This window comes from Triturus cristatus, chromosome 12 (genome assembly GCF_964204655.1).
Source record: "Triturus cristatus chromosome 12, aTriCri1.1, whole genome shotgun sequence".
NCBI classification, from domain to species: domain Eukaryota; kingdom Metazoa; phylum Chordata; class Amphibia; order Caudata; family Salamandridae; genus Triturus; species Triturus cristatus.
Window position 1 is genome coordinate 85,765,566 of NC_140595.1, and position 24,275 is coordinate 85,789,840.

General features: G+C 46.3%; 1 protein-coding gene across 2 annotated transcripts in view; it reads left to right on the forward strand.

The window, feature by feature from the left end:
• The first annotated feature begins 2,278 nt into the window (after positions 1-2,278).
• LOC146772655 (islet cell autoantigen 1-like protein) overlaps positions 2,279-24,275 on the forward strand; it is a 142,139-nt gene continuing 120,142 nt past the window's right edge. For both annotated transcript variants that reach the window (XR_014972261.1, XM_085638868.1), the window contains exon 1: positions 2,279-2,582. The gene's annotated coding sequence lies outside the window, so the exon portion shown is untranslated. The remainder of the gene's footprint in view (positions 2,583-24,275) is intronic.

Consider the following 24,275-nt stretch of genomic DNA (forward strand, 5'->3'; position numbering starts at 1 on the left):
AGCGACAGAGCATCAGTAAAGGAAAAAAAGGTGGGTTAAAAAAAAGAAAACAAAGGGCCAGCGCAACGATTAGTTCACGTGCATGTGCACGTATGTGTTGTGACGCAGTGGGAAAAAAGTTTTAAAAATAAAATAAAAATAAATACTCAATCCAAGATGGATGGGGGGGGGGACAGTGGAGTGGTCACAGAGTTACAAAGTAAATACCATACTTGGAAGACGGTTGCAAAGCTACAAACTAAATACCGTACTTGGAGGAAGCCATGTGGAACTAGTAAGGGGTTAAATAAGAACAAAAACGCACACATAAGCTGAGTGTGATGGGGAGGCGTGAAGCTGGGCAGAAGTCAGTGGTTGCGGATGTATGAAGTCCCACCACCATCTTAGAGGACTCTGTTCCACTTACTGGATATAGAAGGAAGCTGAAAGATGTCACCCTGGACCCCTGCGCTGAAGCTGCTTGCGTGTACAAATATAGTATGCGTGTTACCAGACCCCAGTGTCTTTTGAAACCCCCTTTCCACTGATATCATCCTATTTATGTTTGGCTGAGTGGGGTAATTATCTTTAAAGCTCTTATCCGAAAAGAGACTGAGAACTTTACAACGTTAAACGTTCTATCACATAAGGAACTGCAAATGTGCAGCCCCTTTGTACTTTAGAGATGGACAAATGACATCAGTGAAAAGCAAACATGCATTAACACCGAGTCTTACTGTTAAAAAAACACTCAGCATATATTGATTATTCTCTAAATAGAGTTTAAATATGTAATGATAAAAGAAACTCGTGTCTGTTTCCTCTATTTCTGACTCAGCTGCACCTTGAGCTGTGAAAAATCTTCAAGTGTGTTATAAAAAGGTACACAAAAATATATATTGTTTCACTTTTCTGCAAGATTATTTTAAATGGTATTTTTTTTCCAATAGGCCCCTATAGTTTTAAGTTGGGGATTTTTTAAGGGTACGACATTATGATGTGACGTTGTTTCTTATGATATCATTGTGAACTGGATACGTAATTAGTCCCCTAAATAATTTTCTGAAGACTTGCACTTTTGCGTGAGGGAAGAAATGGAAAGATAGTGGGGGCAACACATGGGGCCTGTGAGGGATGGGTTTCTTGGGGGGGGCAGTAGACTGGAGGAGAGAAACAAAACGCATGCACTTCTGAATGCTAAAAGAACTACGGAGTTCCCTGAGATTACAATCATCCAATCAAAATGACGTTAAAAAGCATATTCGAGGGGAGGGGCACACAAAGGAAGAGGAAGAAAAGCCATTGGATAAGATGCAAATGCTCCTCTAAAGTCAAGAGCAGTGAAGTAGGTAGGGCACAGACCTTCCATAACTCTCAACACTGCCATGTCTCTTTTCCAGATGTGCTTCACAACATCCACTGTTACTTAGGGATCTTCTGATGAAGACTACATAGCTAGAATAGCAGCAGTGAGTATTTCACTCATGCATTAATGAATGAATGCTTGTACAGCGCGGTAACCCTCGGGAGAGTCTATGCAGACATCATGGGTACCCTACCACATACAACAGGTCCAGACAGCAGAGCAGGGTTTTTCATTCTCACACAAAGTATAGCACAAAATCAGAACTGTAAAGTTGTGGCAAAGTAAACACTAAATACTGGGCTGAGAAAAGGCTCAAGTGTAACGGCGAGGGAGGAGAACATTTGAGGGGCGTGGGATAAGTAGGGGCGCCACATTTAGTTTTGCCCGGGCGCATTCTGAGCAATGGCCGGCCCTGGCTGACAGCATTTGTTCTTCAGAATGGAGCAGGGTCCGTCTCTGATCACGTTGAGCCCGCTTCACTCCCCTCATGTCGCGCGCTCCTGAAAGACGCAGGTGTGCGGTGAAAGCCGCGAGCCTGCATTCGTTGCGCAGCTGATATGAACAAGGCGCGCGCGGTCTCCTCAGGCTGTCGGAAATACATCTTCAGTCACAAAGTTTTGAAACGTGTCAAGCGCGAGACACCTCTGCGGACGCCGCGCTCCGGAGCGGCGCGCGCCGGCAGGGAGAGTGACAGGCGCATCGCCGGGCCCGGCAGGTGAGGGCGCGCGCGTAGCGGCCCGCGCCGGGCACAGGTGCCGTCCATTAGGCCCCTGAGGCGCCTAATCACTTTTTATAGAGTTCTTCCTATTCCCCGGCGGAGGAGTGCCTTGCAGTGCAGGGAGGGCGCTCTCTTCAGAAGGACAGATGCCAAGGCCTAGGACAGATGCGTGCCAAGCGCGCCATCGGAATTAGCAGCCAAGGGAATTACTAACCCGTTTCCAGGTTTTGTACTTTAAAAAAGAATCCGTCAGTTGAGTTGAAGAAGGCCTCAGGCTCCTGCAGGCCCCGGTGCCACTGAACCTAATGCACTATTGATAGCTACACCCATGGTTTAAGCAATGCCGGGGTGAGCCATGCTTAATTTGTGCGGTGGTTGTCATTGGCAATCATTTTTGAGGGCCGAGACTCTTTTTCATTCGAAGAGTTTGACTCGAGGAAGAGAGAGAGGCAGAAAGGAGGGAAAGAAAGGAGAACAGCGACAAAAGGAGAAAGCGACGATGAAGACGAATCTACAAGGGTGAGATAAAAAGATGTAATGTATGGTGGTGGAAGAAGGAGTTATGTGGTTGGATTAAGAGTAGGCAGCTTTGGCATTCAGCAGCGGGCTCTCCTCTTTCTCTGTGTCTCTCGGAAGCCTCAAGAGCTATTGAAATACAACAGTATGTTATATTTTTGAGGCATGCTGTATTTCTGTACCTCCTTTGAAAGTGCAGAGAAGGCATGGAAATACTTCTGCATGACACATTTTTAGTACTAGCTATATTTCTATGCGTCCTCTCCTAAGTAAGTGGAGACACGGAAATACCACTGTATGCCACAAAACTAGCTGTATTTATGTTTCCTCTTGAAAGACGAATACACAGAAATAATCCAGTCGTTGTACAACAGGATAATTTGGAGTTCTAACGCCAGGCCTAGAATATTTGGGGCACTTATATTTGGGTCACCAGAAAATTAACTTTCCTGAAATATTGTAAAATATACAGCTTCTGGATGCTTATAGGAAATCCCTGTTCCTCACATTCACTTTCCAGTTGAAGTCTGAGAGAAAAGGTTGACTCAGCTGGTTCAACATCATCTGTCCTCTTTTGTGGGGAAGCATAGATATACACCTACTTTACTTTCGATAATAATTTTTACCCCACCATAACTGCGGCTAGAGGCAACAGTAAATATATGCCTGTGTGTGCATACATGCGCAGTATGTATGCAAGCGCACTGTGGGTACTGGTGCACAGCAGGCGAGTGGGAAAATTAAAACTGTGGCGCATTTGTTGCGATGACTTTTGGTCACGCGTACATTGCAACAACGGCTTTGGATATTAATAGCCAGGAAACTCAACCTATGGACCATCGGCAGTGTGGTCCCACACAGAGATAGGAAAAGCTGCACACTTCTGGAATTTATAGGCAAGGTTTATGGCATTGTCTTCCCCTTCTGCCCTTGTACAGACCCTCAAGTCACCCGGTGGCCTCATATTGAGTGAGACCAGTCTCTGCTTGCTGCAAATTGTGAGCCCGTCCTCATATTAGTGAAAATGAAAGTCTCTCGCTTAGCTGCCAAGTGGCTCCAAGTCGTGTGGCAACTCTTTCAGCTAGTCCTAGTTTATCAATCAACACCACTTTGCCTGCCAGTGTCCATGCACAGAATCAGAATTCAACATTGTGAAGGCCAAGAAGCTAAAACTCACTTAAAGTATCACACATGACATGGGCCTCTTTGAAGCTGTCTCAGAATGCACAGTGATTTCAATTAAAAAGTAATGACTAGTTGATAATATCACCCATAACATGGGGCCACTTTGCCGCTATGTAGCGCTTGACAAGCGTGTTGCCTCTCTGGTGTTGGTAAGTGATGACAGGGACATTGGGATTGTTGTATTGAAAGTGACATGTTGTTAGCGGGCTGCCATTTGGCACTATGGTAGTTGTGATTGCACAAGGTGTTGAACTCATGGCAGCCCTATTTACATAGATGTGCATTCTGGTGACATATTTATTCTTCATGACCACAAAGCATACATGTCAAGGGAAGTACGAAACTCTATTAATATGCATGAATTTTTCAGATTTTGTTACCTTAAAATCTCTTTTATGGAGCCCTTGAGTTTCCAAGTTCAATTCGCGAGCAGTCTATCAATTTCTGCTTTTTTTTGTAAAACCGGATTTGTAATCCTGTTTCTAACATCATAAAACAGACCCCCAAGTCTCAGAACGTCAAAAAACCTGGACTAGAAGAACTGCTCATGCATGGGTATGGGAAACCTGAGACCTTTGCTATATGTAAACCTTGTTGACTAATATAAATGGCCCTCCCGTCTGCAAATGGAGCAGAAAAGCAACAGTCTAATTTGAGCATGCTTTTAGCATTTCTTGCTAGATGTCTTTAAGGCACGCTATGTCAGATGATGAGTATTGTGTTACAATTGTTCCAACAGTCGGCTTCTGAATTGTAAATATCTTTGCGTAACCTACAAGCATGAGGATTGAATAAAGGTGCTTGATGCACGAGGACACGCTGAGCCTGCGTCATGGGTCTGACTCTTTCCCAATCCTGGGTTTTCAGCCAACATGCATTCCAGGACCTGTAGTGACGCTCGCATAATAATAATCCACATTTGTAAAGTGCGAACAATCACCCGTAAGGGTCTCTAGGCGCTGGGGGCCGTCGGGAAGATTAAGCAAGCTATTGCCCAGAGTCACATGGTGCTGGGCTAATCTGCCGCCGGCGCTGGGGATCAAACCGTGAGCCCCAGATTCCCGAGGCAGTCACCCTGGCCGCGGCGCCACACCTCTTCTCTGACAATAGACAAATTGAAACTACAAGCCCCAGGATGCTTAGTGCGGTAGGCTGAAATTCGCTCTCACAATATGAGTCCACTAGATACCTATATATCGAACTTTAGTGTCAGGAAAGTGATAATATAGATAGACTGTGCATGGTGGTATGTTTATCTTGGTACAATGTTAGTATTTTGCAAACGTTAACTTCTTTCCTCGTGCAGCTCATGCAATCACACAATCCATGCCCTTTGTGCACAGAAGATCTGGGATAAATCATCCTATTCCATCAAACTTGCTTCTCCATTTATTCTATGAATGCATTGACATTTGTATAGTGCACAAACAGCTGGGAAGCGGTGGAGAAATGTACATTAAATAGAAGGTTTGGTGACGACAAAAGATTGTTTTTATCAAGAAGGGACTTTAAATATTTGAATTCCACATTATCTTATACATTTTATACACTAGAAGCCATAGTGGAATAAAGTGCTTTGCACAGAATCACACAACATCAGTCAACTGCGGAAGTTTGGATTAGGCTGCATGGTGGCAGGCTGTGAACTTGGATGCCACCAGATAACTTCTTCTCCCTTGTTTATTGTTAAAAATATATCAAAAGCGTAGTCAGCGACCTTAGTACTGGAACCCGCAACCATCAGTTTGCAGAAAATCTATGCAGGGCACCTGCCAGGCTATCACAGGGTATCTGAAAACAATGCACCCTGACACTCATAGAAAGTAAAACTATTTTTTGTAGGAAGGGACTTCAAAACTGCTGTTCAATTACACATTCCCTTGCCTATGGTTGGTAGCATTTCCTTTCTCTACAGCCTCCCAGACTTTGCACGGTCCCCATTCACAAAAGGCCATCCTACAGGCAGTACATGTCATTTAGGGCCAGAAGAAATATGATCCCATCCCCCCTGTCTTGATGGAACAGCATTGGCTCTCCTTGATAGCCGGCACCATCTTCAAAACAGCTGCATCATTTACAAAGCCATCCTTTCCTGTGCGCTCACATGTCTGGCTGAAAGGCTCACCATCTATGGAGGGGAAGTAGAGTTAAGAAGCTGAAGATGAAAAATGAAGATGATCCCTGCCTCCTGATATTACTAGACCTCGCAGCTACCTTCAACACAGTCGAGCATCCAACCCCCATCCACACACTGGAGTCTCGAATTGGATTCACTGGCAATGTCCTTCATATGTTCTCCTCCTGTCTTTCTAATCGATACCAGATTCACATATCCACCTTCCAACACCCAAAAGATTGTTATAACCTGCAGAGTCCCTCATGATTCCATACTTTCCCCTGTCATCTCAAACCTCTCCATGAGCCCCTTGGGACATCAACAAATTTAATGTTCACCAATATGCTGACGATATACAAATGTGCCCGAAAGTCTCCTTTGGTCCAGACATCCATTGAGGCAGACACTGCCTCCACCTCATCCAGACCTGAATATCCAGTACCTGCTGAAACACAACCCAACCAAGACAGAATCTCTGTTATTTGTCAACAAAAACAAGGTAGAAATAGTACCAACCTGGCTCAATTACATGAACCTTGATGGCTTCAAACTCCAACTTTCACTGAATGGCAAATCACTTGGATTCACCTTGGACACCGGCCAGTCTCACCCTCAAGGAACACATTGCAAGAAAGAAAAAAGAAAAGACAACCTGGTACCAGTTCTCTCCTCTAAAGAACGTGAAACTGTACTTCCAGATAGTGACTTTAGAACTGCTGTTCAAGCCCTCGTTCTCCAGCCTCTGAATGCTAGTGATGGCTGCTCCATGGCCTCCCGTACTCGACTCTGCCAGACCGTCAGGGCATCCTACATTTTACAGCACATCTCATCCAGGGCAGGAAGAAATAGGATCACGTCACCTCATCATGAAGGAACTCCATTGGCTTTCCTATCCGCCTACATCATTTTCAAAACCAGCGGAATCATTTACAAAGCTATCACGACCAGCACCCCCAATTATATTGCAAAGTCACAGGAAGACAGCGTCAGCACAAGTCGTGCACAGCAGAATCTCGCTCAACTGCACTGAATCTTTCCTCTGAAGCCCCAAAGCGGAGCGCTAAAAGGACGCTACGCTGCTTGTGGGGCCCTTGAACTGCCTAATACAACGGGACTGCGAGGACCTGGGAGCATTGCACTCCGTTAATCCAGCTCACCTGTTCCTCTTCCCGCTGGTCATTCCGACGCCACGCCTCGCGGCCCCCGCTGCGCGGGAGCCGCTCGCAGGCTCTTTCACCACCACTTAAAAGCTCGGCTGGCGTGCTGAAGGTTGGGTCTTCCTTTTGCTCTTTGTGCCCAGGATGCTACGCTGCTTGTGGGGCCCTTGAACTGCCTAATACAACGGGACTGCGAGGACCTGGGAGCATTGCGCTCCGTTAATCCAGCTCACCTGTTCCTCTTCCCGCTGGTCATTCCGACGCCACGCCTCGCGGCCCCCGCTGCGCGGGAGCCGCTCGCAGGCTCTTTCACCACCACTTAAAAGCTCGGCTGGCGTGCTGAAGGTTGGGTCTTCCTTTTGCTCTTTGTGCCCAGGACGCTACGCTGCTTGTGGGGCCCTTGAACTGCCTAATACAACGGGACTGCGAGGACCTGGGAGCATTGCGCTCCGTTAATTCAGCTCACCTGCTCCTCCTCCGGCAGCCCCGCCCCCTTCACTACTTAGTCCCGTCTACGCGAATCCGCAGCGCGGATCGCAGCGCGGGCGAAGCCCGGGCCAAGGGCGGGCCCGTTGTAGCCCGTTCGAGCTCGCAAGAGTCCGGTCCGGGCCACGTCCCTTTCATTCACGGACTTGGGTGCAGGTTTGATTTGGCCTCTACATCCACATTGTCGTATTGCTTGCGGGTTGATAGAGTTTAGTGGGCACAGTGGGTGTTAGGCATTGCCTGTCATAGCTGTGGGTACTCTAACGTTCCAACGCAATTGTTTCCCCCATACTCAGTTTAGCGCAATGGCCTCTAAAACGGGCAGGATTCCTGCTCGCAACGACAACCTTACGGGCACCTTAGATAATTTCATCATCAGAGCCAACTCAGTGATAGACCAGGGCATAGTTCTTATGGAACGAAGGGTTTCGCAAGAACTTGCCCAGGCCAGACGGTCTTCCCTGGGTCCCATAGCTTCTGTTTGTACTCCTCGAGCAATTGAGGGTATTTCTAATTGTACAGGCGCTAAATCATCTGCACTCCTACTGACCCAATTTATTGATGACACTCCACAAAGTGACACCTTGAGCTGCGATGAACTATTAACTTCATCGAAAATTAGTCCCCCTCCACCGCCGTGCTTAGGCCCTATCCTGCGCAATAAAAAGGATAAAACTCTGATAGCGCCCCTAAAGAATAAATCTAAAGCACCTAGGGGGAAAAGAATTCATTCTGGGGGTAAGAAAACCCCAAATCGCCGGGACAATCTAACCATGGAAGTCCCTATCAGGTTAAGTGAAGTTCTTGAGTTATGCTCCCCGCACTCAGTTCCCCCCACTGATATGGTCGATGCAGGCGTTTCATCTAACATCCCGCTGCAAATTGAAGGGGTTGTAACACCGCTGCAATTTAACTCAATGCTGCACACCCTACTCGATCCCATTCTTACTAGGTTAGATAGGATAACAACTCACCTGGCACAGCTTGAGATCATTATCAATGGAGCTCAGGGAAACGTCCATAACACCTCACAATTGCAACGTCCCTGCAAATGCAATCACAATAACAGGCCGGATGGGATAACCCCAGCTGCACCCTTAAACAACCTAATTAATTCAAACACTCAGCAACTGTCTAATCACCCTATTATAGATCAGGCAGCTCCTGCCCATATTGTCAACCCAGCACCCCTCCAAACTGAAGTCAGGGCCATTAACATCCAACCATCTGCTCCCATTATTCCAGCACCTGCTCTGGTGGCAAAAGGCAGTGTCAGTGGAAGTTTGACAAGAAGGGGAGATCTGGGAGAGGCACTTGGGTCTTCTGTGACAATTGATTTACCTCCCGAATCCTGCCCCCTTGTGGTCGTTCTCACAGGAGTCCCCGAAATAAGTGAAGCCATCACAGAAGATTACATCTCCCTAAAGAATAAGACGATGCAATGGCTGTGTACCCACAGGCCTTTGCCCCCCCCATGTCAACAGTGAGATTATTATGGTTAGAAGGGTGGGCTGGATAGGGCATACTCATAAAACTATACAGGGTGATTGTGTCCTAGTCAATTTTAGGGACCCCGAAACAGTGGAGTATATCTGCAGGGGGGGATTTTCCCACCTTGAAACAAAAATTGCAACATGCCCTCTTTCCTACTTCTATCCTAGTCAATCCACAGATAGTCAAGAAACTGAATGGTCCCTTGTATCCCATTCCCGAAGGGGGCGTGTCGGGCATTCAAGGCGAGAAGCTCATACCGTGTCCCGCACTTTTATCCCCCTCTACAACAGGTACAGCCAGTTAGATCAGGTTGACTGACTGATATGGTCGCTAGACGGGACTCAGGCTTCCCCACAGGTTGAGTCAACTCATGAAGGCAATATGCTTCCCTGTAGTAGGGAGGTACCTTCTCCCCCTGAAGCGATCAGCTCTGGTCACTCTCTTGAGAGTATTGGTTGTAGTCTAATCGAGCAACACCCCACAGAAAATCTAGCCAATGACATCATTGCCCCCGAGGATCCCATTGAACTCAACCCATCGCAGAGTCTACCCCATTCAACTGTTTTTCCATCTCTACCCAATAGCCACGTCCAGCAAATGTCCATAATATCATGGAACGTGGCGGGAATAAGCACCAAACTTAAGTGCCCTGAATGGGGTTCCTTTGTAGACACCTACGATGTGATTTTATTCCAAGAGACTTGGGCTAGGGAGGGAGCCCATAGATTGGGGTTTGTAGCCTTTAATACCATGGCACGTTGGGGTGGCATTGGGAGGCCGTCCGGCGGCCTGTCCATGTGGGTTGGTATCCATCTGGGTTGCAATGCAGAACTAATAGAGACCAATTCAGCTGACATTTTATGTGTCTTACTGACATGGCAATCCTCTTTTAAACTAGCCCTAATCAATGTTTATTCCCGCCCCACAGCATTGGCTAGAGAATCTCAAACCATCAGAGAACTTTCAGCTTTTCTCGACTCTTTGAATCGGGAGATCCAGTTTATTATTGCAGGTGATTTTAACTGCCATTATGAGCCCCTACCAGGGATGGACGAGGGAGCCTTGTTGGAAGAGGATGAGTTCTGGGGAATTCCTCCATGCAACTCTGCTCCTGCTAAGGCCTGGTCCCCACTAGCTACACAGATTATGTCTCTTACCCTTCACAATTCAGTTAGGGCGGTTAACGGTAGGAAACCCTCGGACATTCCGTCTAGATGCACGTACAACAAAAAAGATCACGAATCTCATCTAGACTATGTTATGGTCGAGACAAGGCTTTGGCCAAAGATCGTGGATCTGGAGGTACTGACCAGGATTGATAGCGATCATAACGCTCTGGTGCTAAAGATGTTATCCCCTCTTGCTTTAAAGCGACATCCCGAACTGCCATCTGACCCTGGCCTTGTTCTATCTAATAACAGGCGGCGTGTCAAATGGGCGAAACTGCAAGATAAGAGGGATGCCCTCCCTAGATTATACTCAACTATTCTCCCCTTTCTCACCAAGGCACGGGATATCCTGATCGCGGAAGAGCATTCTGCTCCCTCTGTGAACTTGCTCACTCTTCACCAGGACTTGGTGGTCTCATTAGCCGATATTTTTAACCCAGTTGTAACCTCCAATAAACCTATGGTGCCCCGCCCTTCCTCCTGGTATAACGCGGCGTGCAGGAAGTCAAAAACTCTTTTGGTAAATGCAATTAAGGATGGCACGGATAGTTCAACTATTCGTGCCCTCAGACGCTCCTACAAGGAAATAATGGAACAGGCAAAAATTGCCTGGGATTGGGAGCGCTGGCACGATCTTGCCTCTGCACTTACTAGTAAGGATTCGCGGAGATTCTGGGCAATTGTAAACAATGGGACTGCAGAACCCAGCAAGGCTATAGAAGTAAATTTAGATCCCGGGGTTTGGGAATCCCATTTTAAGTCTCTCTATGCAGGATCTTCTGACCTAGATGTTCTGCATTTTTATCCACTTGCACTTGGAGTTGACGAGGTTGAGACCTTGGCCTTTACATACGAGGATACTATCATTGCCCTGGGAAAAATGATGTGGGGCAAAGCCCCAGGTTTAGACAAACTTCCAGGTGACATGTTTAAGGACCAGCCCCTGATTTGGGCACCGTATCTGTGCGCTCTATTTAATAACATCTTGCGAGGCGCTGAAGTTCCCGGGTCGTGGCTGGGAGCAGAGATTATACCTATCTACAAAAAGGGGTCGCCTCTGCTCCCAGCAAATTACAGACCTATCAGTCTCATTGATGTCCCCCAAAAAATATTTGCGCGACTTATTTTAGATCGCCTGCAAGAGTGGATCAATGAGAATAATATTTTGTCACCCTACCAGGCTGGCTTTAGGAGTAAAACATCCACCACGGATCAGCTATTCCGCCTAGCTATGCTATACTGGAAGACCGTCACTATAGAGGGTGGCAGCCTCTATATGGTGTTCGTTGATCTCCGTTCAGCATTTGACACTGTGCCTAGGGGGAAATTGTGGGCTGTTCTCCGGGACATGGGAGTACCTAATGCTTTGTTGAACATATTAGTGAGATTGCACACTCAGAATTTTGCGCAAGTCAGGTGTGCGAGGGGAGGAGTTTTGTCCGCAAGGTTCCCGGTAGACAAGGGAGTTAGGCAAGGGTGTGTCCTTGCCCCCACTTTGTTCTGCCTGTACGTGAATGGGTTGATCTCTCGCCTGGATGCAGTCTTAAACAACGATGCACCCAGGCTGGCAGGTAAGAAAATCGCGGCAATAATGTTTGCCGACGATACTCTCTTATTAGCTAAGTCACCCATGGGGATACAGCGTACATTGGTTGGGTTCCACAAATTCTGTATTGATCATGGTCTACAAATCAATGTAGACAAAACTAAATTCATGATTTTTAATCCCCCACGACGCACCAGACCCCCTCCTATACTGGACACAGTTTCGCTTGAGAGAGTGCAGACCTTTCAATACCTAGGTGTCACGTTGAGCGAAAACTTTTCCTGGGTGCCCCATCTCTTAAAATCCCAGCTTAAACTGACTCAAACAGCGGGTGGAATATTGAAAATGAACAATGCCTCAACATATAGGCCCATAAACCCAGGTTTAGAAATTTATAAAACCAGGGCTAGATCAGCGGCCCTGTATGGGGGTGAACTATGGGGGTATGTTGTGAGTCCCGAATTAACTAAAGCGGAGAACAGATTCTTGAGGCAGCTGCTAATGCTCCCGCAGAGTACCCCCCTTATTCCTCTTCGGCTTGACCTGGGCCTACTCCCAATCCAGGAGGAATTGTCTCTTAAACCCCTTAGATTCTGGAGGAAATTATGGCTAACTCCTGAACTCACACAATATAGAACCGAACTGCAGGAAGTATTAAACCTGAGCAAAGCTGCGCACATCCCCTGGCTCTCCTATGTCAAACAGGAACTAATGTTAATGGGTCTTGCGGATTTGTGGTACCAGCCAGCGATTGCCTGTAGTGTGATCTCAGGAAAACACCTTACCCAGTCATATAGAGCTAGATGCACTAGTGTTTGGCTGCATAACTCACACATTGGTCCTATGGTAAATTCATTTTTAGAGTACAAATCTGTATACTCCTTTGAGGATTATTTAAATGTAATCTACCCTGTGCTGGCCAGAAAGTTATACATCCAATGGAGGTTCGGCTGCCTCCCCCTTGCATGTTTCACAAACAAGTGGTCTAGCTCCGGGGTTTCCAAATGCCCTGGCTGTGGCTCGGATCTAGAGAATGAATGCCACATTCTTTTCTTCTGTCCCATGTATAGCAGAGCTCGGAAGCACTGGATTATACCTGTTTGTAGGAACCTGGGCTTTCGTAAATATGCAGATGCACTTAGAGTCTTTAAATCTAATACAGCAGCCCACATTGTGTTTGCACTTTCCAAGTATCTCCATGCATTCTGGATAAAAAGGAGTTTTTTAATTCGAAACAGTGCCTAGACTAATCTGGGGTGTTAGCTGAAAAAATGTTGTCTTTTATTAACTGATGATGTTTTTATTCTGTATTTTATTGTATTGTGTTTTTATTGTTACTTTTATATCCGAAACAGGTCGAAATAAAGTATTATTGAATTGAATTGAATTGAAATATTGCAAAGTCATCTGTGGTGGCTCTCGGCACACCCACAGCCAGGACCGCATCAGACTCCAGGCTAAGAAGTGTAAGAAAGGAAAAACGAGGCAGCAGGCCTTGTGCATCTATGCACCCAGTATCTGGAGCTCCATCCGTTTCCTTAAGGACCGCCCCAACCCTGTTCCAACTTTGGAAAGGGTTGAAGATATCTCTTTTTAAAGAACACTCGTGTACCACGCAGTATTCAATAACCAGCTACTTCTCGTATCACATGTCGAAAGCATGCTTGCTGTTGTTTCTGGGCAAAGTTCTGCAGCCTTTTTGGGTAGGTTCGTTCGACACAAATACCACATAGTTACTTACATACAACAACAGTTATTCATCTTTGCATCCAGGATCGCGTACAACATTCCCGTGTCCATGAGGATCACGCCAACCATGCTGCAGTCCAGGAACTAGTTGAAGGTGCGTTTGTTTACAGAAAACTACACCATGAAACAGTAACAGTCCACCAACCCTCTACCTCTCCGATCACTTATTGAGGTAACCTTGTTTTGGACACCGTACCGCGCTCTGCTGCTTTTGCCTTGGTTCACCCTATACAAATACCACATACATACATACATAAGCCATGGATCTTTAGATGAACATTAAGACTATCCGAGAATGCACAGTGTTATCAGAAAAAGAAAGTGACTGGTGAGTGGATGATCATGAGAGACACCGTGCAAGTCAAATAAAAAGCCGGTTCATTCAATCTGATGCACCTGCCAATCTGTGCTTCCAAAAAACCCAACCCATTGTCTACAAGTCCTTGGCCCGAGGAAGCATCAAAGGGAACCGCGACGGGAAGCCTCGGCGCTGCTGTACAATGTCTGGAAATTGCCATCTTTTGTGCGACCAAGCCGGATGTCCCACCGTGAAATGGGCTTTTGAGGCTTATCAGTGCTTCTTTATTCAGAACCATCCAGACCTAAGAGCCCTTTTCTTCTGGAAAAGCTGTATTCAACGACGACTTTACTCCATATTAAGCACACTTCTAACCTTTTAGCCCCAGGGCTTGTCCTGGCAGAGCTAGGAAAGTGTGTTAGGCGCCCCCCCTTACATTAAATCCTGGCAGGGCCGACTCAGCCCTTCACCCTTTCGAGGTCGGTAAGATGTCCAAGTGATATAAAACTGGGTGTAGTAAAACATGTTGTTTACAGTCTAAGAATGGGGCAAAGTCTTTCTGGAATCAGAACTACCAAACCATAGTCTAGTAGTGTTTTCTTTAGCGCCTTGACACACCAAAATCTTTGTTAACAGAACATAACATCTACTGAGACAGAAAGCATGGCGATCATGTCAATACCACAAGGTTACCTTTGAAGAAAAGGGTTTGCCGCGTAGTTCTTTTGTCGGAAATTTACATGATTTGCGTATTTTTGCCCTTGTACAAACTATATGAGTATGAAAAGTGTTGGGATATAGAACATAAGAAAGCCGAGCCTGCAGTGCGGAATGATATAAAATGAGTTAATTTAATTGCTTTGTTAATTGCATGTGGCATTGCTACTTTTAGGTGGCTAAACAGCCTGTCTTCTTGCTCGGCAGGAGGTGTTTACATTTGGTATTTTTGCAGTGAGTTCGTCGCACGTTTCTAAATGATAAATTCTGGCTCAAGGCGGCAGTCTTGAAAGCTAGTGTGATCTTGTGCCCGAGGGATTGTATATTTAAAACACACTCGTGCATGTACCAAGTGTTAAGTTGTCAAATGAGAAGTAGAAGGACTGCGTTGGGTTATTTCACTTTATTCAGGTTAAGTCGTAGTGGAAGGCTCCATCCGCAGCTTCAGCCCAGCATCTGCCTGGGCTTCTGACTGCTGCGCCACATCCTTTATCATAACATTCCAGGGATGATGCACGGGTTACAGAACAGTTCAATCACCATCCCTTAGATACAGAACACAGGATGCCACACCAAGCACTCCCAAAATCTCCCATTGGTCAAGGCTTCCAAAGGACAAGGAGGTTCAGGGTAGCCCCAGGCAGATGTCTTGTGTCTGACAGTGTCTTTTCTCTCCAGGGCTGGTCAGACAAGACAAAGATAAAACCTTCGGATGGGTGAGGGCCAGAGAGATGCTCAGAGGGCAGGACGGATCTAGGAATCAATCATCAGCTTTCTAGCCTGGAAACCAGCCCTGAAGGAATACACATTATTCTGTTGTGGACAGGTATATAACACCCCCATACCCAACAAAACTGCTGGGGCACTCAGACTCGCTTTATGCACTCTAGTGGTCTTTTAGACGATTGTAACTCAACCAGTTGCCTGTCACCTTTACTCAAGGTGAGGGCGCATAGGTAGAGAAATTGGGAATTTGCAACATTTTCTGACTAACTGGTACCTCAGGCCAGTGGGGCTGGGACAGTCAGTCGCATGTCAGTCTGACAAGAGACTGAGGCTGGTCCACCGCTGCCGATGTGACATGAAAGGTATTTTTCTTACCACTACAGACATTTAGAACATCATTCGTGGGCCACAGGGCACACGGGCTACTGGACCCCAACCTTGGTGTTTGTGGTCAATTGTCACTCCTACTGTGTAGCCTGTCCTACTATGTCTTTGAAAACTGGGCCAAGTAGAACCCTTTCTGCGCTTGACTCTCAGGGTAGCGGGGACGAGTAGTTTCGGGGAGACAGTGTTGGGGAGGGGTCAAGAGCTCAGAACTCAACAATCGTCAACTAGCAGATTACTGATTTCACTTAGTGGTTGGTTTTTATAAAAGGCTTGGCGCAGTTTATGATGAGAACCAATTTGGGCTTCTCCTCTCACACATGGGGCACTCCTGGCTTGCTTGCTTGCTTTCTCATCAAGAACATGCTGGGCGTCTCCTCCTGGACAGTCTCTCATCCAGCGGTGCTCTGCCCACTTCCTCCCATTCTCAGCCGGCCGGCAGGGTACCAGGCTTCAAAGCAGACCCTGAACTCTTCCACCGGAAAATGCAGACTTCAGGTATCGTCCCTTTATCTCTGTGAGACTGCCTTAGAGGTGACACCAGCCCCTGTCACAAACAGCAGTCTTTTAAGTACTCTAAGGAGCACTTCCTTCCTTGGTCATGAAGAACTTGGAATTGGAACAAAGTTGGGTGATGTGTGTTCCACGTTTGTACTTGTCGTCTAGAAAGAGGATGTGACTCCACTCCTTTTAGTTTTCAGAACCGATTTGAGTTGGATCTCTTCAAAGTGTCATTTCCAGGCTCTTCTCCTGATGCAACCTTTCTGAAAAAGTGAGGCTCTCAAAGCAGGTATCAATGGAGTTTAAGTATCTAAAAACGTGGTCACACTGCAGTTTGAGTTCTCTACAACGGACAGTCATCAGCCTTCCTGAAGCAGCACTCACATACAGATGGAAGGGCAAGCCCCGCCTTGAAACATCCTTGAACAACAACAAACTGCATTCCCTCCACTCACTCCTAACGTCTAGCAATTGGCATTGCTCAGGAAGAACTAATCAGCTGTCCTTTGCTAACAAGGCACTCATGGAATTTCTATAGGAAACCCTGTCTCCATCCTCTTTAATTCAGTTTCGTGGTCTCCACCTACACAGGAATGCGGGCAATACACTGCCAATATCAGATGGGGAGAGGAGTTGGCCTAACGGCTAGGGCGCTCGACCTCGGACCTGGGGACCTGGGTTCGAGTCGCGGTAATGAATCTGAACATCCTGTGATTCTGGGCCAATCACTTAATCTCCCCGTGCCTAACAAAAAATGAATGTGTGTTCTCATGTAACGTAACTGGTGCTATGTAAAGCGCTCTGATACCCGATTGGATTCGGATCAAGTTCGCGCTATATAAAACTCTGCAAAAACCAAAAGAAAGATAGAAGCTGTCTTAATCCACCATCTTGTTCTGTACTAAAACAGGAGCATTCCAAATTGATCTACTGGTCCAACTTCGCAAACTCACTCAAAACACAGAGTACTACTACCATACATGTCCCTCAGTGCCCGGCACACACACCTGCATATCAGCGTGAAACTTTACATGAGACGAGTCATTAGACTGCACACACACTACCATAGAAAAAAAGGTCTGGTCACACTACAGAATAAAAAGCACGGTACTGCCTCCACCGCTTAATGTGATACAGCCAGGGCACGGACAGTAGTACACTGCTTGCTGTAAGGGCACTCTAGGTGTCGCAGGACAGGTGCTGGACATTGCATTCCCAGTAACAGGCCTAGGGGTCTACACACATGCTATACTAGTTTGATGTTAGTTCCAAATAATGGTAGGATAGCAATTTCTCTTGCAATCGAGCAGTGCTTGGGGCAGGGGTACTGACCGTGTACTAAGCAAGAGACATCCCCGTCCCTACAAGGAATTTCAATCTGAAACTCTTTACCCTTCAAGCTCATTCACATAACCATGGAAATACATTCGCCAATCAAGACCAAGACGAAGAAAGTGAGCCAAGAATGTGAGACTTGTGACCATGTTTTAAGTAGCACAACACAGTGGAAGGCAAAAAAAAGTATCAACTACACATGAGTGTTTAAAGAAGGCCCTATAAGGTCATAGACTGTGAGCAGATTAGAAAACTTTGAGAAAAAGGAAACCTTTGTGTTTTTTTCATGTCCCATGGAATTTTTGTTTTCAGTATAAAATTCCACTTCTATGATTCATATTCCTTCACCGACACATTGAAAATCACTGGGTTTCTTTACCACATTTCCTCTGCAACTACAAAGCCGCAGTGCCGTGTTTAGTGAAATACGCACTGAAGCCTTTGTGCATCGTGCAGGCCTGATGCCTGGGTTCAAAAGCTTTCCAGAGTCACTGAGGAATTACCAATAGGGAAGCAGGGCCTACATTTTGAGCACCCTGCCTGACCAGGTCACTTTCAATCGAAGACGTCATCAACGTCATCACCACTCTAAGTGCTACCACATACGAAGGGCTGTTGTTCCAATGACATCGACAAACGTCCTTCCTAGCTAAGGTCTCACTCCCCTCTTCATCCTGGTCAGCACTTCATCCCCATTGCACTTAAAGCAGGGCAGACCCTTCTACTTTTCAATTAGAGCCACTTTGGAGGATCTTGCGAACTTTGAACTCATCACACACCTACCATTATTTGGAAAGATGCTCAAGAAACCAGAAGCCGGCCTACTGTAGGCTCAAGTGGGCAGCAGGCAACCCTTCATATCGACCAGTTCTACTTCACACCACCCTGCTGCACTCTGACAGTAGCCATCCAAGTCTAGGACAACACTGTTCTTAGTAGCGATAAGAGCCACACCAGACACAGGGTTCCACACGACTTCTGGGCAGCCTTCAATAACCATTGTCATAAAATCCTGATGTCAACATGCACGGGTACACCAACATGATGCTGCAATAGTTCTCTTGTTTCCAACGGGAACACCAGCTCATCTACACGACCTGTCAAAATTTTATATTTAAGAACCCACGCTTTTTGCGATCATCTTCGGCATGTAAATCCCACATGGCTATTCCTAAAAGCCTACCAAAATGTCAACAACACAGAACTTTATCTGAAAAATCTCCACAGTCCAAGATATCCCCCAACTCAAGGACTCCTTTAGCTTCATCCATATTTGTAGTTGAAACACTTGACCTTCAACTAGACCTTAAGAGCTCGATTCAGATATCTTTTTCCCATAATTGTGTCTTATCAATAATAATTTAAGAATTAATCACAACATTGTCAGGAATCACACCCAAATACAGTAAAACCTTTGTGATTCTGACCTTAAAACCAAATTTCTTCTCATTAACAACAATACCAGACAAGTTACTATCCAAGCTTATCGCTTCATTCCCCAAATCTTCATGTAAGGTGAATCGTTCGGGCTTATCATACAAAGCAGACGCCACCTTCGCCACCGTGTACGGTGCCCGACTTATGGAAGGGCCTTTCCAGCAGGTCTACACCATCTTCAGAGCTGCTGTGTCACCAACAAGTCAGCAATAATCTGTGCTCCCAGCTACCTGGCCAGGAAACTAAGAAAACCAATGCAATGCAAAAAAACAAAACATTTCACAGAAACTGTAAAAAAAACAAAAGGCTAGGACACAAGAGTGATCTCCGTACACAGCCAGGATCTGGAAAATCCTACCACGTATGAGGTACCAATCACTGCTAATATTCATAGAGTCATTTTGAGGTGTTTTCTGAAAACAGCCACTTGTCAATCATCCATAGCAATCGTTCAGCTCCTTGAGCAGTGGTTAATTTGTGAAAAAATAAGCGGGCCTTTCTAGCAGGAGGCGGCTTGCACTGGCCATTGCTCATATTAGCACCACCTATAACAGAACTAACTACTAACCATGAAACCCTACAAGCGGGGAGAGGATGTGGCATAAGGGCCAGATCTGTCGACCTTGGAGCTGGGCAACCAAGTTCGAGTCTCGGCGTAGGCTCAACATCCTGTGATTCTGGGCAAATCACTTACTCTCCCCGTGCCTACAAAAACTGAATGTGTCCTTAACTCGTGCTCATGAGTCGAGTTTGCGTTATAAGCCCGGTGTTGATGATTAAGTGCCGGTGCCAAGCACCGGGAACCAGTGGCTCAAATTAAGCACTGCCTTAGACCCATAAGACCGGCAAAGGATTGCCCCTTCCCCCACCCAAACTTCCTCCTGAAACATTCCTCATCTGCCACGCATGACCAAGATATTTTTACAACCACAAGGGAACCCAGAAGGTAGATAAGGACCTCGGGTAACAGTTTGGTATTAGAGCAATGGTCCTTGAACAGAACTGTTCAGTAAGTAGGATAAATATAGACTTGAATCAGTACTATATTGCGAGTGTCCAGCCGGACAATCAATTTAATAAATAAAAAATGTCAAAGAATACAAATACAAGCACAGCAATAACGTGGGACACAATCCTGCATCCTACATGAACACATGACAAATACAGTTAAGACAAAAACATATCAGCCTTGATTGGGCTTGCAGGAATGTTATAGCCGTGAAGATATTCTGGCGTTTTTCAACAATACGTGATAGTCAATTCAGTAAATTAGCATGTGGCGATGCACAGAATGCTGTGGGGTCCGATGCTCAATAGCTGGGATACCATTGTTGAAAAACGCCAGAATATCTTTTCCATTCTATCCACAGAACTATCGTTACTGCGGCTCCAGCTCCTCCCTCTGAGTCCGCGTACGGCTGTAACTTTCCCGCAAGCCCAATCAAGGCTATTTTCATTGATTCAGGCTTGTACCTTAACTGTCCTGATGATGATCCTATTATTGTTTTTAGAGGATCGAAACGTCATCGACTAATGTAAACAGTTTGCACGTTAATTGCATATGATAAAAGGAGTGCAGTTACTGTTTCTCTAAGCTTGTCAGAAATTGTGCTCAATATTCCACAAGCTACCCCGTCTTGCCTGATATGTTTTGTCTTAAATGTATTTGTCATGTGTTCATGTATGATGCAGGATTGTGTCCCACGTTATTGCTGTGCTTGTATTTGTGTTCTTTGAAATTTTTGATGTATTAAATTGATTGTCCGGCTGGACACTCGCAATATAGTACTGATTCAAGTCTATATTTACTAGTCCTACTGACCGAACTGTTCTGTTTAAGGACCATTGTTCTAATACTACGCATGACCAAGAATCCCTCTCCTTCCCCTAAGTACAGCGTTCCGGGAATGTGCGACGTTATTCCGCCGTCTTTTTCCCCGCTTGGAATCACAACGCGGTCGTTACAACGACCGCGTTGTGATTCCGCATACCATTACTCCGCAAGTCGGAACAACGACTTGAGGAGTGGGGGCGCTGGATGTTGGAATAGTACTATTCCAACTCCAGTGTGTGCGGACACTAGGGAAGGTGTTGGATTTTAAATCCAACACCTACCACCCCCCCCCCCCTCCGCAAGTCGTTCTTCCGACTTGCGGAGTAATGGTATGCGGAATCACAACGCGGTCGTTGTAACGACCGCGTTGTGATTCCAAGCGGGGAAAAAGTTGCGGGGTAAACGTTGTTTACCGCTTTCCGGTGGTCCATAGGAAGATGCACACTCTTTCAGTTGGACTTAATGTGCCATCGCTATAAGAACCAAAATATGCTTCCCCTTGTGGCGGTCACTGAGTCCAACGTTTGCCCCTCAGGCGGTAGTTTGCTTAGATCAGGGGTTTCCAACATAGTCCAAGGAGGGCAGGATCCAAGCCAGATATGAAGGATAGCCTCACACGATACATTCACACACAAGACATATACATACAAATTATTGCATGCACAATGGTTATCTGGTAAACACTTGCATGGATCAGGCCCTCCTGGTGCTGCATTGGACACCCCCTGTTTACATAATTTAAACGCAGCAAACATCATCACAGTTCGGCAGGGTTTTCTCTTATACGGTATTGGGGTTGGATAACTCCAGAGGCAGGATTTGCAGCTTTCTGTTCTCGTGGCCTGCAGGCTAAAAGCTAACCTTGTTGAGAAATACATAAAAATTGAGTTAAAAAGTCAGACAGATCTGATTTCCTCTATTGTTAGCCTGAGGTGCATCTCTGATGGGAATAGCCCTGTGGAAACTGCAGGATTATGATAAACAGATTACTCTGCTTAGTTTATCTTCTGATATTTTCGCCATTGCTTAAAACTGGCCAGCCACGGGGGCCCCAGGTGACCGGAGAGTAGTTGAGAGTTTTCGTCCATGCCTCGGGAGGATGATGGCAGACTCTGTTGTTCGTCTTTTAGCTGCTCTGATGTGTTGGGAGATATCGTGAGTGGTTTGGCACAGACTTCAGACCTTCACTGTGCAGCTGGACACACTGCACAGAACTGAGCATACCTCTTTTTTCAATAATCCTAAAAGTATATTGAAATATACATTCTTCGCAAGAGTAACACGTACGTTGGTAAATGGTCCAACACCCCAAGTCATTTCACTCTGGTCACTAAATTGCATCATATGCCCCACACTGTGTGTAACCACAATTGACTTTGAATCAACAATATATAGGAGAATGACAAACTCTGGGCGAAACAAACCCCCATGTGCCACCCAGATTTAAATATGAATGACACGCCAACCCTGCACCATACCAATGTGCCAGGCAGCCCTAGGGCTGAAAGACTGAAAGCCTGCCCCAGCCCCCATGTCCGATTCGGTCCTAGGCTACCCTGGGCTAGACCCCTGCGCCATCCAGCCCTAGAGGAGAAAGAGTGCAAACCTGCTTTAAACCCTGTACCATCCAGCTCTAGAGGAGAAAGGCTGTAAGCCTGCACCAAACCCCTGCCCCATGCAACCTTAGAGGAGAAAGAGTGCAAACCTGCTTTAAACACTGTGCCATCCAGCCCTAGAGGAGAAAGGCTGAAAGCCTGCACAAAACCCCTGTTCTGTTCAGCCTTAGAAGAGAAAGACTGTATACCCGCTCCAAACCCCTGCGCCACCCATGCCTAGAGGAGAAAGACTGTATGCCTGCGCCAAACCCCTGCACTATCAAGCCCCAGAGGATGAAAGATTGCCTCAGAACAGAAATACTAAGCCCCTGGAAAATACAAATCAATTAGAAAAGAGGTTTTGGTGGGTGCAGGCGTCATGAGGGGCACCTATCGGTTTCTCAGAGCTTAGCTTGATGTGTCCAGGTGGTTGTGATTGTCACTAAAGAAGGGATGTGCATTTGGGCTCCCTACCTTTTGAAGCCACCTAGTCTCATAGAGAAGATAAACCATTCTGAGTTCTTGATCACATGCATTAAACTTTCAATCCATTATATACAGCGGCCTGGCACCAACAGCAATTGGTTATGCATGTCAATGCACGTCAATGCCACTGGCTGCACATAGAACATGATGCTGTGTGTTAGACATGCAAGGGCAAATGTTCTAGTGGTTAGAGCCTAGGATGCAAGAAGCCATCCCACAATTGATTGCACCTTGTGATGTAAGGGCCTTTGGCATCTATGGTGAGAATAAATTCGATAAAATACCCAGGGTGCTGGGCACTGCTGGGTAAACTAGCCTGAGGGTTTTCGATTTTGAGTATTCTTTGCTGGACAGAAAGTTGGGTGTCCCTGGCTGGTGCGGTGTCTGACTTCTTCAGGCTGAACATGCGCCTAGATTTCGTCTTCATCGTGTAGCGGTTTGTTCATGATCGCAACAGGGAGCTCTGTATTGATCCTATTGCAATAGTGCAAGCACAGCATTAATACAATTACATTTAGCATCACTCATTAAGGTAAGAACCATCAGAGATGGCAAAGACAGTAGAATGGCTATTATTGGTGGCCCTGAATTGAATACACCACTTGTGGATAAATGTAAATTTGATACTTGTATAGCGCACTACACACCCGCAAGGGTCTCAAGGCGCTTGTACGAATATCGCTGTGGAACCCATCCTGGCTTTCCCTGTGAGGCGTCCATTCCTGGGCACCCCCAAGGTGGAGGCCAGGCATCCTTAGCGTTGTGGGGGCCGTTGTGGAGATTAGGCAAGCTATTGCCCAGAGTTGCAGAGTGGGACTTCATGATTGGAATAGGCACCAAGGCGAGAATTATCAGGTCCGTGGAATTTTTGAGCCAAAGACCCGCCGAGGCGGGGAATTGAACCCTGGTCCCGGGCTAGACCTCTGCATCAGGGTCTGCCGCTCTAATCATTGAGCCACACTTCTCTCCCAACACCCAAACATACTGGATAGTATGTTTGGGTGTTGGGGTGCCCTATGCCTTGGTCAGTGAGCAGTCGAATGCAATGGAGGTGGGGCTTCCAGGGCATGTGAACCAGACTTTGGGTTTAGCGATGCACCCCAAACTAGACATGTCAACTGGATTCCAGTTGATGACCACAGTTTGATTTGGCCATCATGGTGGCAGTAGCGTTCAATCGAGAGTTATGCTAGAGCTTAGAAGCAGAGTCAATTAATTGTTAAAAGGTGCCAGAGGCTATGCTAAGCCAAGCGGCTGCCCACACTAGATGTTAGGGAGAGGGGAGAAGTATGCCTCAGCGCAGAACAGTACCCACATATGATTGAAGGCATTGTGGGAGTGTGGCAAGGCCAGTGTTGTTGTAATCCTAAATTCTGCACCTCAGATTTCTTTTCATCTGGTGAGCTCATAGGACTGAAGTTCAACATCATATGCTGTATCCCTAGTTTCATGTATTTCACTCACATGTAGAACCTGGCCAT